This window comes from Macaca nemestrina, chromosome 3 (assembly GCF_043159975.1).
Source record: "Macaca nemestrina isolate mMacNem1 chromosome 3, mMacNem.hap1, whole genome shotgun sequence".
Taxonomy (NCBI): domain Eukaryota; kingdom Metazoa; phylum Chordata; class Mammalia; order Primates; family Cercopithecidae; genus Macaca; species Macaca nemestrina.
Genome location: NC_092127.1, coordinates 180,451,804 through 180,469,069, shown reverse-complemented (window position 1 = coordinate 180,469,069; position 17,266 = coordinate 180,451,804). Strand labels below are relative to the sequence as shown.

The following is a 17,266-nucleotide window of genomic DNA, read 5'->3' as shown; positions in this document are numbered from 1 at the left end:
AGGTGCACTCAGAAGGATAATGGTAAAGGTCCCAGGCACAGAGATGCATATAGTGGCAAGCAGGATGTATAGATAAGACACTGACAGTGTCTGCCATAGGCACTTACTCAGCAAGTATCTTTCTTGCCTCTGAACAACATGGAGGTCCATGTTAAGCTCACATCTCAATGAGCTCTCCTGCCTACCAAACAAGGACAAATGTGCACCCTCCTCAGCCTTACTTGACAGTGGACTCAGATAGGATCCAGCACTCAGGTTACTGTTGCAGGAAGTCAGGGACCCCGAACAGAGGGACCAGCTGGAGCCATGGCAGAGGAACATAAACTGTGAAGATTTCATGGACATTTATCAGTTCCCAAATAATACTTTTATAATTTCTTATGCCTGTCTTTACTTTAATCTCTTAATCCTGTTATCTTCATAAGCTGAGGATGTACATCATCTTAGAACCACTGTGATAACTGTGTTAACTGTACAAATTGATTGTAAAACGTGTGTTTGAACAATATGAAATCAGTACACCTTGAAAAAGAACAGAATAACAGCGATTGTTAGGGAACAAGGGAAGACAACTATAAGGTTTGACTGCCTGCAAGGTCAGGCAAAAAGAGCCATATTTTTCTGCTTGCAGAGTGCCTATAAACGGATGTGCCAGTAGGGAAGATATCACTAAATTCTTTTCCTAGCAAGGAATATTAATATTAATACCCTGGGGAAGGAATGCATTCCTGGGGGGAGGTCTATAAATGGCTGCTCTAGGAATGTCTATCTGGTGCAGTTGAGATAAGGACTGACATATGCCCTGGTCTCCTGCAGTACCCTCAGGCTTACTAGGGTGGGGCAAAACTCTGCCCTGGTAAATTTGTGGTCAGACAGGTTCTCTGCTCTCGAACCCTGTTTTCTGTTGTTTAAGATGTTTAACAAGACAATATATGCACTACTGAACATAGACCCTTATCAGTGGTTCTGCTTTTGCCCTATGCCCCCTGATCTTTGTTAGACCCTTACTAGTAGTTATGCTTTTTACCCTTTGAAGCATGTGATCTACTCCCTGTTCTTACACCCCCTCCCCTTTTGAAACCCTTAATAAAAACTTGCTGGTCTGAGACTCAGGCAGGCCATCATGGTCCTATTAATATGTCACTCACCCCCGGCAGCCCACCTGTGAAATTCCTCTCTTTGTACAGTCTCTCTTTATTTCTCAGCTGGTCGACACTTAGGGAAAATAGAAAGAACCTACGTTGAAATATTGGGGGCAGGCTCCCCCAGTAGGTTACAAAGAGGGAAACAGCATGAAGCAAAAAAACAAAAGCCCTCTTCAGAGTTGGAAAAACAAGCAGACAAACAAAGAGTAGGCACTCATAATTTTACAGAGCATATCAGAGACAAGCAAAACTCAAATAAATAAATAAACTGATAAAGACCGCTTAGCTAAGTGCAGTGGCTCATGCCTGTAATCCTAGCACTTTGAGAGGCCAAGGTGGGAGGATTGCTTGAGGTCAGGAGTTAGAAACCAGCCTGAGTAACATAGTGAGACCCTATTTCTTTTTTTTTTTTCTTGAAAAGTCTATATAGTTTTAATTATTTATTTTTTTTAAACTTTTTTTTTTATTATTATTATACTTTAAGTTGTAGAGTACATGTGCATAACGTGCAGGTTTGTTACATATGTATACTTGTGCCATGTTGGTGTGCTGCACCCATCAACTCGTCATTTACATCAGGTATAACTCCCAGTGCAATCCCTCCCCCCTCCCCCCTCCCCATGATAGGCCCCGGTGTGTGATGTTCCCCTTCCTGAGTCCAAGTGATCTCATTGTTCAGTTCCCACCTATGAGTGAGAACATGCGGTGTTTGGTTTTCTGTTCTTGTGATAGTTTGCTAAGAATGATGGTTTCCAGCTGCATCCATGTCCCTACAAAGGACACAAACTCTCCTTTTTTATGGCTGCATAGTATTCCATGGTGTATATGTGCCACATTTTCTTAATCCAATCTGTGACTGATGGACATTTCGGTTGATTCCAAGTCTTTGCTATTGTGAATAGTGCTGCAATAAACATACGTGTGCATGTGTCTTTATAGCAGCATAATTTATAATCCTTTGGGTATATACCCAGTAATGGGATGGTTGGGTCATATGGTACATCTAGTTCTAGATCCTTGAGGAATCGCCATACTGTTTTCCATAATGGTTGAACTAGTTTACAATCCCACCAACAGTGTAAAAGTGTTCCTATTTCTCCACATCCTCTCCAGCACCTGTTGTTTCCTGACTTTTTAATGATCACCATTCTAACTGGTGTGAGATGGTATCTCATTGTGGTTTTGATTTGCATTTCTCTGATGGCCAGTGATGATGAGCATTTTTTCATGTGTCTGTTGGCTGTATGAATGTCTTCTTTTGAGAAATGTCTGTTCATATCCTTTGCCCACTTTTTGATGGGGTTGTTTGTTTTTTTCTTGTAAATTTGTTTGAGTTCTTTGTAGGTTCTGGATATTAGCCCTTTGTCAGATGAGTAGATTGCAAAAATTTTCTCCCATTCTGTAGGTTGCCTGTTCACTCTGATGGTGGTTTCTTTTGCTGTGCAGAAGCTCTTTAGTTTAATTAGATCCCATTTGTCAATTTTGGCTTTTGCTGCTGTTGCTTTTGGTGTTTTAGACATGAAGTCTTTGCCCATGCCTATGTCCTGAATGGTACTGCCTAGGTTTTCCTCTAGGATTTTTATGGTATTAGGTCTAACATTTAAGTCTCTAATCCATCTTGAATTAATTTTCGTATAACGAGTAAGGAAAGGATCCAATTTCAGCTTTCTACTTATGGCTAGCCAATTTTCCCAGCACCATTTATTAAATAGGGAATCCTTTCCCCATTTCTTGTTTCTCTCAGGTTTGTCAAAGATCAGATGGCTGTAGATGTGTGGTATTATTTCTGAGGACTCTGTTCTGTTCCATTGGTCTATATCTCTGTTTTGGTACCAGTACCATGCTGTTTTGGTTACTGTAGCCTTGTAGTATAGTTTGAAGTCAGGTAGCGTGATGCCTCCAGCTTCGTTCTTTTGACTTAGGATTGTCTTGGAGATGCAGGCTCTTTTTTGGTTCCATATGAACTTTAAAGCAGTTCTTTCCAATTCTGTGAAGAAACTCATTGGTAGCTTGATGGGGATGGCATTGAATCTATAAATTACCTTGGGCAGTATGGCCATTTTCACGATAATTGATTCTTCCTATCCATGAGCATGGTATGTTCTTCCATTTGTTTGTGTCCTCTTTGATTTCACTGAGCAGTGGTTTGTAGTTCTCCTTGAAGAGGTCCTTTACATCCCTTGTAAGTTGGATTCCTAGGTATTTTATTCTCTTTGAAGCAATTGTGAATGGAAGTTCATTCCTGATTTGGCTCTCTGTTTGTCTGTTACTGGTGTATAAGAATGCTTGTGATTTTTGCACATTAATTTTGTATCCTGAGACTTTGCTGAAGTTGCTTATCAGCTTAAGGAGATTTTGGGCTGAGACAATGGGGTTTTCTAAATATACAATCATGTCATCTGCAAACAGGGACAATTTGACTTCTTCTTTTCCTAACTGAATACTCTTGATTTCTTTCTCTTGCCTAATTGCCCTAGCCAGAACTTCCAACACTATGTTGAATAGGAGTGGTGAGAGAGGGCATCCCTGTCTTGTGCCAGTTTTCAAAGGGAATTTTTCCAGTTTTTGCCCATTCAGTATGATATTGGCTGTGGGTTTGTCATAAATAGCTCTTATGATTTTGAGGTACGTTCCATCAATACCGAATTTATTGAGCGTTTTTAGCATGAAGGGCTGTTGAATTTTGTCAAAAGCCTTTTCTGCATCTATTGAGATAATCATGTGGTTCTTGTCTTTGGTTCTGTTTATATGCTGGATTATGTTTATTGATTTGTGAATGTTGAACCAGCCTTGCATCCCAGGGATGAAGCCCACTTGTTCATGGTGGATAAGCTTTTTGATGTGTTGCTGAATCTGGTTTGCCAGTATTTTATTGAGGATTTTTGCATCGATGTTCATCAGGGATATTGGTCTAAAATTCTCTTTTTTTGTTGTGTCTCTGCCAGGCTTTGGTATCAGGATGATGTTGGCCTCATAAAATGAGTTAGGGAGGATTCCCTCTTTTTCTATTGATTGGAATAGTTTCAGAAGGAATGGTACCAACTCCTCCTTGTACCTCTGGTAGAATTCAGCTGTGAATCCATCTGGTCCTGGACTTTTTTGGTTGGTAGGCTATTAATTATTGCCTCAATTTCCGAGCCTGCTATTGGTCTATTCAGGGATTCAACTTCTTCCTGGTTTAGTCTTGGAAGAGTGTAAGTGTCCAGGAAATTATCCATTTCTTCTAGATTTTCCAGTTTATTTGCATAGAGGTGTTTATAGTATTCTCTGATGGTAGTTTGCATTTCTGTGGGGTCAGTGGTGATATCCCCTTTATCATTTTTAATTGTGTCGATTTGATTCTTCTCTCTTTTCTTCTTTATTAGTCTTGCTAGTGGTCTGTCAATTTTGTTGATCTTTTCAAAAAACCAACTCCTGGATTCATTGATTTTTTGGAGGGTTTTTTGTGTCTCTATCTCCTTCAGTTCTGCTCTGATCTTAGTTATTTCTTGCCTTCTGCTAGCTTTTGAATGTGTTTCCTCTTGCTTCTCTAGTTCTTTTAATTGCGATGTTAGAGTGTCAATTTTAGATCTTTCCTGCTTTCTCTTGTGGGCATTTAGTGCTATAAATTTCCCTCTACACACTGCTTTAAATGTGTCCCAGAGATTCTGGTATGTTGTATCTTTGTTCTCATTGGTTTCAAAGAACATCTTTATTTCTGCCTTCATTTCGTTATGTACCCAGTAGTCATTCAGGAGCAGGTTGTTCAGTTTCCATGTAGTTGAGCAGTTTTGATTGAGTTTCTTAGTCCTGAGTTCTAGTTTGATTGCACTGTGGTCTGAGAGACAGTTTGTTATAATTTCTGTTCTTGTACATTTGCTGAGGAGTGCTTTACTTCCAATTACGTGGTCAATTTTGGAGTAAGTACGATGTTGTGCTGAGAAGAATGTATATTCTGTTGATTTGGGGTGGAGAGTTCTATAGATGTCTATTAGGTCTGCTTGCTGCAGAGATGAGTTCAATTCCTGGATATCCTTGTTAACTTTCTGTCTCATTGATCTGTCTAATGTTGACAGTGGAGTGTTGAAGTCTCCCATTATTATTGTATGGGAGTCTAAGTCTCTTTGTAAGTCTCTAAGGACTTGCTTAATGAATCTGGGTGCTCCTGTATTGGGTGCATATATATTTAGGATAGTTAGCTCTTCCTGTTGAATTGATCCCTTTACCATTATGTAATGGCCTTCTTTGTCTCTTTTGATCTTTGATGGTTTAAAGTCAGTTTTATCAGAGACTAGTATTGCAACCCCCGCTTTTTTTTGTTCTCCATTTGCTTGGCAAATCTTCCTCCATCCCTTTATTTTGAGCCTATGTCTGTCTCTGCGTGTGAGATGGGTCTCCTGAATACAGCAGACTGATGGGTCTTGACTCTTTATCCAGTTTGCCAGTCTGTGTCTTTTAATTGGAGCATTTAATCCATTTACATTTAAGGTTAAGATTGTTATGTGTGAACTTGATCCTGCCATTAGGATATTAACTGGTTATTTTGCTCATTAGTTGATGCAGTTTCTTCCTAGCCTCGATGGTCTTTACATTTTGGCATGTTTTTGCAATGGCTGGTACCGGTTGTTCCTTTCCATGTTTAGTGCTTCCTTCAGGGTCTCTTGTAAGGCAGGCCTAGTGGTGACAAAATCTCTAAGCATTTGCTTATCTGTAAAGGATTTTATTTCTCCTTCACTTATGAAACTTAGTTTGGCTGGATATGAAATTCTGGGTTTAAAATTCTTTCCTTTAAGAATGTTGAATATTGGCCCCCACTCTCTTCTGGCTTGTGGAGTTTCTGCCGAGAGATCTGCTGTTAGTCTGATGGGCTTCCCTTTGTGGGTAACCCGACCTTTCTCTCTGGCTGCCCTTAAGATTTTTTCCTTCATTTCAACTTTGGTGAATCTGCCAATTATGTGTCTTGGAGTTGCTCTTCTCGAGGAGTATCTTTGTGGTGTTCTCTGTATTTCCTGAATTTGAATGTTGGCCTGCCCTACTAGGTTGGGGAAGTTCTCCTGGATGATATCCTGAAGAGTGTTTTCCAACTTGGTTCCATTTTCCCCCTCACTTTCAGGCACCCCAATCAGACGTAGATTTGGTCTTTTTACATAATCCCATACTTCTTGCAGGCTTTGTTCATTTCTTTTTCTTCTTTTTTCTTTTGGTTTCTCTTCTCGCTTCATTTCATTCATTTGATCCTCAATCGCTGATACGCTTTCTTCCAGTTGATGGAGTCAGTTACTGAAGCTTGTGCATTTGTCACATATTTCTCGTGTCATGGTTTTCATCTCTTTCATTTCGTTTATGACCTTCTCTGCATTAATTACTCTAGCCATCAATTCTTCCACTTTTTTTTCAAGATTTTTAGTTTCTTTGCGCTGGGTACGTAATTCCTCCTTTAGCTCTGAGAAATTTGATGGACTGAAGCCTTCTTCTCTCAACTCGTCAAAGTCATTCTCTGTCCAGCTTTGATCCGTTGCTGGCGATGAGCTGCGCTCCTTTGCTGGGGGAGATGCGCTCTTATTTTTTGAATTTCCAGCTTTTCTGCCCTGCTTTTTCCCCATCTTTGTGGTTTTATCTGCCTCTCGTCTTTGATGATGGTGATGTACTGATGGGGTTTTGGTGTAGGTGTCCTTCCTGTTTGATAGTTTTCCTTCTAACAGTCAGGACCCTCAGCTGTAGGTCTGTTGGAGATTGCTTGAGGTCCACTCCAGACCCTGTTTGCCTGGGTATCAGCAGCAGAGGCTGCAGAAGATAGAATATTTCTGAACAGCGAGTGTACCTGTCTGATTCTTGCTTTGGAAGCTTCCTCTCAGGGGTGTACTCTACCCTGTGAGGTGTGGGGTGTCAGACTGCCCCTAGTGGGGGATGTCTCCCAGTTAGGCTACTCAGGGGTCAGGGACCCACTTGAGCAGGGAGTCTGTCCCTTCTCAGATCTCAGCCTCCGTGTTGGGAGATCCACTGCTCTCTTCAAAGCTGTCAGACAGAGTCGTTTGCGTCTGCAGAGGTTTCTGCTTCGTTTGTTATTGTTTACTGTGCCCTGTCCCCAGAGGTGGAGTCTACAGAGACAGGCAGGTTTCCTTGAGCTGCTGTGAGCTCCACCCAGTTCGAGCTTCCCAGCAGCTTTGTTTACCTACTTAAGCCTCAGCAATGGTGGGCGCCCCTCCCCCAGCCTCGCTGCTGCCTTGCCGGTAGATCACAGACTGCTGTGCTAGCAATGAGGGAGGCTCCGTGGGTGTGGGACCCTCCTGGCCAGGTGTGGGATATGATCTCCTGGTGTGCCTGTTTGCTTAAAGCGCAGTATTGGGGTGGGAGTTACCCGATTTTCCAGGTGTTGTGTGTCTCAGTTCCCCTGGCTAGGAAAAGGGATTCCCTTCCCCCTTGCGCTTCCCAGGTGAGGCAATGCCTCGCCCTGCTTCAGCTCTGGCTGGTCAGGCTGCAGCAGCTGACCAGCACCGATCGTCCGGCACTCCCCAGTGAGATGAACCCAGTACCTCAGTTGAAAATGCAGAAATCACCGGTCTTCTGTGTCGCTCGCGCTGGGAGTTGGAGACTGGAGCTGTTCCCATTCCTTGAGACCCTATTTCTATCAAAAAAATAAATAAATAAATAAACCAGGCATGGTGGCCCTTGTCTGTAGTCTCAGCTACCCAGGAGACTGAGGCAGGAGGGTTACTTGAGCCCAGGAATTCACATTTACAGTGAGTGATGATCATGCCACTGTACTTCAGCCTGCGTGACAGAGCAACACCCTGTCTCAAAAAAAAAAAAAAAAAGAAAAGAAAAAAGAAACTGCTTACAGTGAACAGTGATTAATCATCAGAAGTAATAACTGAGAAAAAAAAAAATAGTGGGATGAGGCAATGTAGGGCATACACCTGGAAATCAAATCGAAGGGAAAAAAAGGCTGAGAATCCAGGCCTAGATAAGAGAGGCTTTCTTGGTCCAACCGGATCCAGGTTATCTTTAGTTCCTTGCAGAAAAGGACCTGGATATTGATATTAGAACATCATTGTATTCGTGGCTGTTGTAAGCTTTTCTGTCTAATCACCTGTATAGGATCTCTTTACACAGTAAAGGATTAGTCTTGCTCAACTAATCCTTTTATCATCTTTAAAAAATCCTGGAGTAAAGAACCTATCATGATACTGCTGTATTCAGATATCCAGCCTGGGAGGGCACTATTTGATTTTTGCTAGGTCAAGAGTCTAGCACCCAGAAGGTACAAACCATGAAAGCACCTTTTAAATACACACACACACACACACACACACACACACACACACGGATTTCTGCTGGGCATGCTGGCTGCATGTCACAAAATATCTCCTGAACAGCAGGAATTTTAATTAAATCAGGGGAGATCTAATTTGGCCTAAATTGGCTTGCTACAAAAGGTGTTAAGAAGAAACTGTTCTGCAATATGGATGTTTGTGAAAGGGATGGGCTGGATTCATTGACAATGGTAATGCAAAGTGATGTGGAAAATATGAAGCCCACTGAAGATGCTAGAAAGCCTGAGAATGCTAATCTGTGATAAGCTGATTACAGAAGGAAATATATTACATGCATGAACTCCTGGAACTAAATTCACCTGAAGGTACAACCAGTATTGAAGGCTGATCTCTGGTAGCCCTCAAAGAAAATAAGGGAGAAATACGAGGAGAAGAGCAGTATAAACCACTATTATTGTGTAGACTGGAACAGGAAGTGGAAGAGTATCACCGCTTGGACAGAGATAATGATAAAGATCATATTCCTTCATACTTTCAAGAGAAGAAGACCTTTGATAGCAGGAATGAAAGAATGACCAAGCAGAGCTGGACAGGTCTAACAAAAGAATAAGTAGGTGAGAAATTTGAGGACGCCAGCAATAAAGTTGTCAAAGTTGCATGCCGTGGGATTTAGAATGAATGAAGAAAGGAAAATTGGAAAGGGAATGGCAGGCCATGTGGCAGAGGGAAGTTTGAAAGTATAGCAGGCCTGATGTGGTTAAAAATCAGAAGCATTGTAAGGAAGTGAGTAAGCTGAAAGGAGGGAAATTTAGGTCATTGTTGGGTATGGAAATTTACATTCTTTAGGTGTAGGATTCCTGGCAATAACCATGGGTGTAGGTGGTTGAAGGGGAGTAAGTGTAAGGATCATGGGAGTCACAGAGAAAAAGGAGCTTGGAGGTCTGGCTGTCGGGTGACTCATCCACATAGATGCTGCCCATGATAATTGAAGGAACTGGGGTGGAGACAAAAATAGCTATGCAATTGCCAAAGGCTTCAGTGTGGAAGAGGAAGAAGGCAAGAATTAAGCAATTAAAGGCAATGAGAAGTAGTAAAGAGTGGTATAGATGAGTGTCATTAGCCTCAAAGGAAGAGGGCTTTTATGCCCACAAAGATGAAAGGGTAATGGTCTGGAAGCAGCTGGGAGAACTTCTCCATGCTTTGGTCTCCATGAGATGTGAAGTCTGGGAGAAAACTCAGGTCCAGCTGCTATTTAGGTAAAGTGATGTTCCCCAGTTGTATCCTGTACAACAATAGCTTGCCCAGGTGTTACAGATGAACAACCAAATAACGTAAAATAAATGTTTCATGATTATATACATTTAAGAAATATTGCACAGTAAACCTTCTTCTGGAAGCATCATAATACAAACTAAAAAAATAGAGCAATACTGTGCAGTAGAAGCATATTTTACCATAATTTTTTCATCTATATTTGACTACTAAATCATTGCTCTGGAGGGATTCCTAGTAACACCAATAGGTATCCTGTAGAGAATGGGGAAAGCTAAGTTAACATAAGGAAAAAGAAAGAAGCTTCCATAAAAGGGTAAAGAGGTTGAAGATAGAGAGGTATAGTGTGGGATCTAGAGGAGCCTGACTGGTTTTAAATCCCTGATCAGGTACTTCCCAGCTCTATAACCTTGGGAAAACTGCCTCAGTTTGCTTATCTGTAGAAGAAGGAGGAGGAGGATGAGAAGACATGTCATAAGGTGGTGATGAGGATTAAGTTAATTAACACAGGAATGCCTAGAAAAACACTTGGTACATGATATGTGCCCCACAAATGAAAGCTGTTATTATTGCAGGGTTTATTTGCAATGGAAAGAGAGTTCTAAGTGACAAACTGTTTTCCAAGCACTGAGAGTTGCTAGAAAGAGCAATTCCCGCTCCAAAGGAAGAGAGTAGGTGAGGTAACTGTCAGATGGACCTGAATTGGGAAGAAATGTGGATACCAGGGGCAATTTTTTGAGAAACATAATTAAATATCCCAATTGTGTTTGTAAAGTCTAAGAGCTCGCAGTTTAACCATTTTATACCCACCATTGTGTGGGCTACCCAAGACAAGATGAACACTTTCTAGTGTGTTTATTATTTAACTTTCCTCTGGTGTAAATTTTCATTCATTTCCTTTGCTCATGTACATATCAAGGTCTTAAATGACTTTTCATCCAAATGTAAATGTAGGTAGTTCTTTCCACCCTTTCTTTCTGCCCCTTTCTCTTTACATGACTGTAAGAGCTGCTTCCATTCATACCAGTTGTGTCAACGATCTTCTCATTTCAAATATTAAGAGGCATAATCAATTCATTTTTCTAAGGATAATGTGTGAGAAATACAGAGGTCTTTCTGATCACCGAATCTGTCTTTAGGCCTTGCAACTATTTTCTTCCTTTCACTTAATATCTTTTCAAATTACTAACCCAAGACTTCAGTCCCTTCTTTTTAGCTGACAGTTTTGAATCAGGAATGTTGTACTGTGTCCACATCTCCAAAATCTAATAAGATAGAACATGCTTTTCCTGCTCTGTGGAAACGAAGGAAAGCAACCGGAAAATGCTCTAGGCCACCGTCAATGAGCCATAGCCCTTTTCAGACATCTACCATACCCCACCCCTCTCCAGGAGATGCCAGAGATATTAGCTGATTATTCAGGGCCCAGCCTGAAAAAGCATGGTGAACTAGATGGGATAGAAAAAGCAAATCCAAATCCTCAAAAAAAATTCCTTGCTGGTACCTTACACCCATGTAAAACTTTACTATTCACAAAACCTTGTCATGTACATCATCTTCCCCTCGGATACTCAAATAATTCTGCCCCAGTGGGCAGTTCTAGGCTGGCCAGGCAACACTTATTTTTGGTATTTCTGTAAATGTCAAAATATCTGAAATGGAATTATTTATACCTCAAAAAATACACAGGGAATTATATACTGTGTGAAGATAGCTCATCAAAAAGGTGCTCTTGTTTATTTGGCACTCTGACCTTTAACAACTTCCAAGGCAACTTATTATATCATTAATTGCCTTTTATTTAACTATATTGAAGTAGAGCATCATTCCTTATGTTTATTAGCCATCTGTACTTCCTCTAAGGTACTCAATATGGGCCTTTTTAGAATGTGACTAGAGGAAAACCATAATGAGAAGAGAAGGAGGGTGAGATAGAGGATCAGGGAAGGAGAGAGGAAGAGAAGGAAGGTTTACAGGCTGTAGGACAGAAAAGATAAATTTCCTCAACCATCACAAGATTCACGGCTGACACCCCTTTAACAAAAGGCAGAGCAACAAGAGAAAAGCACAACACATGTATTTAAGTTTTACATGACACAGGAACCTTCACAAATGAAGACCCAAAGACTCAGAAAAAACTGGATTATTTGTATAAATAGTCATGCAGAAGTATGATGGGAGGACAAAGGTATAATGTTAGCACCCTGGGGGGAACTTAGCAAGGCCTATTTGTTCAGATTCTGCTTGGCCTCTCTATGTGACATTCACTCCCTGCTGTTGTAGAGCAGGACACCTGACAGATGAGTCTCCAGAAAAGAAAGGAGAATAAATGTTAGAGAGCAACTGTGACGGTTAATATTGAGTGTCAGCTTGATTGGATTGTTCCTGGGTGTGTTTGTGTGAGGGTGTTGTCAAAGGAGATTAACATTTGAGTCCATGGACTGGGAGAGGCAGACCCATCCTCAATCTGGTTGGGCACCATCTAAGCAACTGCCAGCACAGCTAGGACAAAAGCAGGCAGAGAAACGTGGAAGGACCCGACTGGCTGAGTCTTCTGGCCTGTATCTTTCTCCCATACTAGATGCTTCCTGTCGTTGAACATCTGACTCCAGCTTCTTCAGCTTTTGGACTCTTGGACATTTGACCACAGACTGAAGACTGCACTGTTGACTTCCCTACTTTTGAAGTTTTGGGTCTCAGACTGGCTTCCATGCTCCTCAGCTTGCAGATGGCCTATTGTGGGACTTCACCTTGTGATCATGTAAGTCAACATTCCTTAATAAACTCCCCTTCATATATACATCTAGCCTATTAGTTCTGTCCCTCTAGAGAACCCTGACTAATATGGCAACCTTCCTGTTTCTGTGGTTTCCTCAGTTTCCTTCAGATTAAAATCCTTAGCAGACCAAGGTGCCAAATTTGGGGTTATCATGTTTTGAGTTCCAACGAGGTCAGATTCCACACTTCTAGCAAAGACTTCCCCATTCTGCTTCTCTCCCCTTTCTTACATATAAGGCCAAATTAGCTCTTTGGGGCCTATACCTCCTCTCAAGGGTAATGTGCTTAAAAATCTAAATCCCCTTTGTCAGTTTTTCTTAGAGGACTTTTGGTCCTAGATCCTGGATCTCTCTGATATCTCATGATATTTGAGGACAAAAAGTACAAAACAGTGGAGATGTCGTTTCCCTTTAAAACATAAAACAGCAGTATTAATGCCAGTTTTTCAGTATTGTCTCTTTACCACCATTTTGTAAACAAGTGTATTTTGAGAATGAGCTGGTTGAGGGTCACCAGGTTGAAAGTGACATGACCAAGATCCTTGCTAAGCTTTTGAGAAGATCTCAAAGCCAGTTCTTTTGACTCCTAGACTCCTGTAGCCATGTGGGCATGGGACACAGAGATGAAAAGTGAGGCATTCTGGGCTCGCTTCCCAATTTTAGCCAGAGCAGCACAGTTCTGATGTTTAGTATCTACTGAGGTTCTATAATATTTTATTGCCAAAAGGGTACCATTGCTGAAATAGAACTTTGGAAACCATAGCACTACACTGGGCTAGGAAGATGAGAGTAACAAATTCTACCTCTCCAGAAAGTTATGATCAACAGAAAGCAATTGTCATTATCATCATCAAAATCAGAATATATTTGAGCTCTTCCTCTTTTAGGACATTATATTTTTCCAGCTGCTAAAGACAAAAGGGCTTTAAGACATGGCCTCATTACTTAGGAGCTAATAACTTAGTTGATAATGAGGACATTTCTAAAATGTTAAGATGTGCACTAAAAACTGGTATTTCCCAAAACAGTAATGTCCACTCAGAGTTCATTGGAAGAAGAGACCCTCCTAAAAGTTACAATTCAAAGATGGGCTCTTTAGGATTTCAAAAATGGAAATAGTCTACAAGTTTCATCCAGGGCAAATTAGAGACCGTCATTCATATGCAAAAGCATACTGGGGATCTCTGACTAATGACCCAGGAAGAGGAAGGATGTTTCAATAATATCCACCTTTATTATGCTAAGTGTTGTATACGAACTGCCTTATTTGATCCCTACCTAAACTCAGTGGTACAGGTATTATTTTTCTCATTTGGAATAAAGGAAACTGATGTTTAGAGGGTAAAGTGCACAAATCAAACATCAGCACTTCTCAAATCCAAATGTGCTTCAGAATTAAATACCTGTGGATCTCGTTAAATGATAGATTCAATTCAATAGGTCTGGAGTGAGGCCGATATTCCCTATTTCTAATAAGCTCCCAAGGGTATACCAAAGCTTCTGTGGCCCAGATTATTCTTTGAGTAGCCAGGTTCTACACTATCATGCTTCCTACTGTGCCATTCCAGAATGAACTGGAGCTAGCTGGCATATGGGCATGGAGGAAGGGAAGGGTAGGCAGGGGATACTGGGGCAAGGGTGATAAAGAATAATGCACTACTGAAGAGATCTTTGGAAGATGATTTTTAGATACAGAGATAGAGTCAATATGAAAATTTAAGATGAATATGAAAATTCTGAGCAGAAGACATTCATTCATTCTGTCAAGAAATATTTATTGACCATCTGTGATGTGCCAGGTCCTATGTAAGGCACTGGGGCTACAACCCTTCAGGTGGCTTAAACCCTAATGAGAAATGAGTAGACAGTCAATTAGGATAAACATGGGAGTGGTAGGAAGAAGTGAGATGCTATGGAGTTCACAGTAGAAGCAACGCCCTAGGACTGCAGAGTCAGGAAAGACTTCCCAGAAAAGTGATGTCTATGTGAAAACCTAACTTCGAATAAGAGGTAGCCAAGTGAGGGTGGCAGGGTGGGAGGGAGGATTTTTCTGACCAAGGGAAGAAAAGGCATGAATGCCAGGAGGTAGGCAAAGCATGGCCCTGGAGGAACGGAGGAACGTTTAGGATGGCTGCAGTCCAGAGGTCAATGGAGAATCCCCAAGAAGGAAGCAGAGCAGAAAACAGAGAGGATTCATTCTTAGAAGCATGGCCCACACACAGCAGCCAAACCAGTAAGCAAAGATGGGGCAAGAAGAAGGGATGTTGCTTATTCTTTCCTTCTTAGCTGTTTGGCCAACAGAAGATTGCTTGGGGACATACATGCTGAGACTTGGAACTATGTCCCCAGCACTTTGTCCTTTTGGTAAGCCTTCCTTTTAGCAGATAAAATTTCTACCCTCTAAACCCCAAGGAAAAGATTATTAGATGAAGATTTTCGGGCATATTGTCAGGTCATCCCACATCTGCCAGAATAGGTTGATAATGGCTAAACTGTGACTTACTAAGAAAGGACTTGGGAAATAGGAAACTGACCCTAATCTAGGGAAGAAATGGGAAGAATACTAACAACCAGCTTTTATTGAGCATGTACTATGTAACAGCACTTCCTCCCAGGCATATTACTCACTTTTCTCATTCTACCTTCTCAGCAGTCCTGTACATAAGTGCTATTACCATTTCTGTTCTGTAAGTAAGGAAATCAAGGTTTTAGATTAAGCAACTTTCTCTTTTTTTTTTCCATTTTCTTGGCTAGAAATGACTGAGACTAGATTTGCACCTAAGCTCATCTGAATATGAAGCACATTTTCTTAACTACTTTATATAATAAAGGTTGGACAGAAGAAAGGACCCATCTGAAAAGCGTGGCATGGCAACTGCTTCCTCAGAGCAGTTTATTGAGTCAAGGATCTTAAAGACAGCATCTTGTCCTGCGGTGGATAAGATGGCTTGGAAAACCCAGTGCTAAATAAACAGCTATAGTGTGGTCAGCACTCAGCAATGGCCCAAATTGAGACCAGATCAGACAGGACATAAAACCAGACTTGGGTCCAGACTGAAAATGGATTAGAATCAGTGTACAGAGTAAATTAGTCAGGATAGACTGATTTTTGCCATGGTAACCAATAGCCCACAAAAATGAGTAGGTTACCACCACAAAGATGCATTTCTCAGTCATGTAATGTCAGCTACTGGTCCAGGTATCTCTTCAGGGCAACCATCCTGATATGGTATGGTTTTGTCCCCACCCAAGTCTCATATTGAATCCCCACATGTTGTGGGACAGACCCAGTGGGAGGTAACTGAATCATGGGGCAGGTCTTTCCCGTGCTGTTCTCATGATAGGGAATAAGTCTTGAGAGAGCTGATTTTTTTTTTTTTTTTTTTTTTTTTTTTGAGAAGGAGTTTCGCTCTGTGGCCCAGGCTGGAATGCAGTGGCGTGATCTCAGCTCACTGCAAGCTCCACCTCCCGGGTTCACACCATTCTCCTGCCTCAGCCACCTGAGTAGCTGGAACTACAGGCGCCTGCCACCACGCCCGGCTATTTTTTTGTATTTTTAGTAGAGACAGGGTTTCACTGTGTTAGCCAGGATGGTCTCGATCTCCTGACCTTGTGATCCACCCACCTCAGCCTCCCAAAGTGCTGGGATTACAGGTGTGAGCCACCGCACCTGGCCGATCTGAAGGTTTTAAAAAGGGGAGTTTTCCTGCACAAGCTCTCTCTTTGCCTGAGGCCATCCATGTAAGATGTGACTTGGTCCTCCTGCTTTCCACCATGATTGTGAGGCCTCGCCAGTCATATGGAACTGTAAGTCTATTAAACATCTTTTTCTTCCCAGTCTCGGCTATGTCTTTATCAGCAGAGTGAAAATGGACTAATACACCTTCCCTATGGGGTCACCACAAATTCCAAACTGTTGGAGACACCACCACCTTGGATGATTCAGCAGGAATGAGCAAGACTGGAAAAACATATGCTCCTTTTACTATTTCAGCCCAGAGGTGATATCTTTCACTTCCATTCATCCTTCATTGGCCAGAATAAGTCATATGGCGCCCACTTAACTGCAAGGGAGCTGAAGAAAGTAAGTATATTCTTTGCACCATGAATGGGGAAGAAATTGGACATTGATGGACACTGGTATGCCCAACCACGAGAGACTCTTGAGAGTTCTCAACATACCTCTCTTTATAGTGAATTACTAGAAATCCACAATCACCCTTCACTGACCACTGCCTCACAACATCCACTGGGAAGTCATCAGTTAATACAATTTAATTCCTTACATTGTTGCAAGGCTGTAACTTATTTGACTTGGGAGTCTTAAATCCCCTAATCCAAGATACACCATTCTGATTATCTTTCCCAGAACTGGAACACAGGTTTTGGGTGTTTCTGCATGTGTCCTTAAATTTAAGGATGCTACTTTTCTGCTTAAGTGAGCTCAAGAGTATTTCTATTCCTTCATGGCCTTCATATTTACATTTACAAATGTAAATAGCCAGCTCAGAATGAAGGACTGACAGGCATAGACTTTTCTCAGGTAAATTAAATAGGGTTTGTTTATTTTAAAGATTTGGAAGAAAGTTAATAAAGTCAGAATTCATAGCAAACAGATTAGCAACGTTCTCCAGGAGACACTGGGATGCAAACTTCTAGATCCTAAAGTCCTCCTTTTGGAGCCTCACATCTGAAGGAGAGTGAGGATCTCATCAGAACTTGTGGAAGTCCAAATACATCTCTCTAAAGACTCTGCTTTATCACACAAGCTGTCCTGTGTGCAGGCTGGTTTGGATGCTTTCTGAAGATCCCCTCGTCT

The 17,266-nt window shown here is 41.5% G+C and overlaps 1 long non-coding RNA gene across 4 annotated transcripts in view; it reads right to left on the bottom strand.

The window, feature by feature from the left end:
- LOC105487889 (uncharacterized) overlaps positions 1-17,266 on the bottom strand; it is a 550,215-nt gene that overhangs the window by 232,261 nt on the left and 300,688 nt on the right. The gene's annotated exons all lie outside the window — the stretch shown is intronic.